This window comes from Schistocerca nitens, chromosome 6, assembly GCF_023898315.1.
Source record: "Schistocerca nitens isolate TAMUIC-IGC-003100 chromosome 6, iqSchNite1.1, whole genome shotgun sequence".
In the NCBI taxonomy this organism is placed as follows: Eukaryota; Metazoa; Arthropoda; class Insecta; order Orthoptera; family Acrididae; genus Schistocerca; species Schistocerca nitens.
The window spans coordinates 425234190-425236307 of NC_064619.1; positions in this window are offsets into that span (position 1 = coordinate 425234190).

A 2118-nucleotide genomic window follows, 5' to 3' on the forward strand; every position below is an offset into this window, starting at 1 on the left:
TCCTGACGATTTTGTTAATAAGCTCATTTGGTACATTCATTTCAGCTACGCACATTTTGGCCCACGAAAATGTTATCATATTCTTCGGACGACTTGTTATTTTAACAATATGGAAAAGAGAATTCGAAGAGTCCTATCTACACTCCTGGAAATGAAAAAAAGAACACATTGACACCGGTGTGTCAGACCCACCATACTTGCTCCGGACACTGCGAGAGGGCTGTACAAGCAATGATCACACGCACGGCACAGCGGACACACCAGGAACCGCGGTGTTGGCCGTCGAATGGCGCTAGCTGCGCAGCATTTGTGCACCGCCGCCGTCAGTGTCAGCCAGTTTGCCGTGGCATACGGAGCTCCATCGCAGTCTTTAACACTGGTAGCATGCCGCGACAGCGTGGACGTGAACCGTATCTGCAGTTGACGGACTTTGAGCGAGGGCGTATAGTGGGCATGCGGGAGGCCGGGTGGACGTACCGCCGAATTGCTCAACACGTGGGGCGTGAGGACTCCACAGTACATCGATGTTGTCGCCAGTGGTCGGCGGAAGGTGCACGTGCCCGTCGACCTGGGACCGGACCGCAGCGACGCACGGATGCACGCCAAGACCGTAGGATCCTACGCAGTGCCGTAGGGGACCGCACCGCCACTTCCCAGCAAATTAGGGACACTGTTGCTCCTGGGGTATCGGCGAGGACCATTCGCAACCGTCTCCATGAAGCTGGGCTACGGTTCCGCACACCGTTAGGCCTTCTTCCGCTCACGCCCCAACATCGTGCAGCCCGCCTCCAGTGGTGTCGCGACAGGCGTGAATGGAGGGACGAATGGAGACGTGTCGTCTTCAGCGATGAGAGTCGCTTCTGCCTTGGTGCCAATGATGGTCGTATGCGTGTTGGGCGCCGTGCAGGTGAGCGCCACAATCAGGACTGCATACGACCGAGGCACACAGGGCCAACACCCGGCATCATGGTGTGGGGAGCGATCTCCTACACTGGCCGTACACCACTGGTGATCGTCGAGGGGACACTGAATAGTGCACGGTACATCCAAACCGTCATCGAACCCATCGTTCTACCATTCCTAGACCGGCAAGGGAACTTGCTGTTCCAACAGGACAATGCACGTCCGCATGTATCCCGTGCCACCCAACGTGCTCTAGAAGGTGTAAGTCAACTACCCTGGCCAGCAAGATCTCCGGATCTGTCCCCCATTGAGCATGTTTGGGACTGGATGAAGCGTCGTCTCACGCGGTCTGCACGTCCAGCACGAACGCTGGTCCAACTGAGGCGCCAGGTGGAAATGGCATGGCAAGCCGTTCCACAGGACTACATCCAGCATCTCTACGATCGTCTCCATGGGAAAATAGCAGCCTGCATTGCTGCGTAAGGTGGATATACACTGTACTAGTGCCGACATTGTGCATGCTCTGTTGCCTGTGTCTATGTGCCTGTGGTTCTGTCAGTGTGATCATGTGATGTATCTGACCCCAGGAATGTGTCAATAAAGTTTCCCCTTCCTGGGACAATGAATTCACGGTGTTCTTATTTCAATTTCCAGGAGTGTATTTGTAAACTTTGCCAAAAGGCGAAACCATCTACTGTCTCACATCGTGCTCTGTTGTTTCCTATCATTCCTTCTAAATTAAAAGAATTTGCTGCAGTTGATCTATTGGGACCCCTTGTCAGAACATCGAATGGATTTTCGTACGTTCTAGTCGCTGTTGAACTTATTTCCAAATTTGTTTCTTTCACGCCGTTACGTAAAGCCACTGGACGATCTGTATCCAACGCCTTTGTTAAAAATTTCTTACTTGAAGTTGGCCACGTTGCTAAAGTCATTTCAGATAAGGGACCGCAATTCAGATCTGCTGTTTGGTCACGCATGCTTCGCAACCATAAAATCAAACCTGTTTTTATTTCATTGTACTCACCACATTGTAACCCCTCCGAACGGATTATGAAAGAAATCAATAAGCTTTGCAGACTTTATTGTCACAGAAAGCATCAGCATTGGGACAGATATTTACACTTATTTCAAAACGTGCTGAATGAAATGCCTCATGACTCCACTGCTTTACCACCTACTCTTGTACTGAAGAATGAAAAACCACCGAACAGA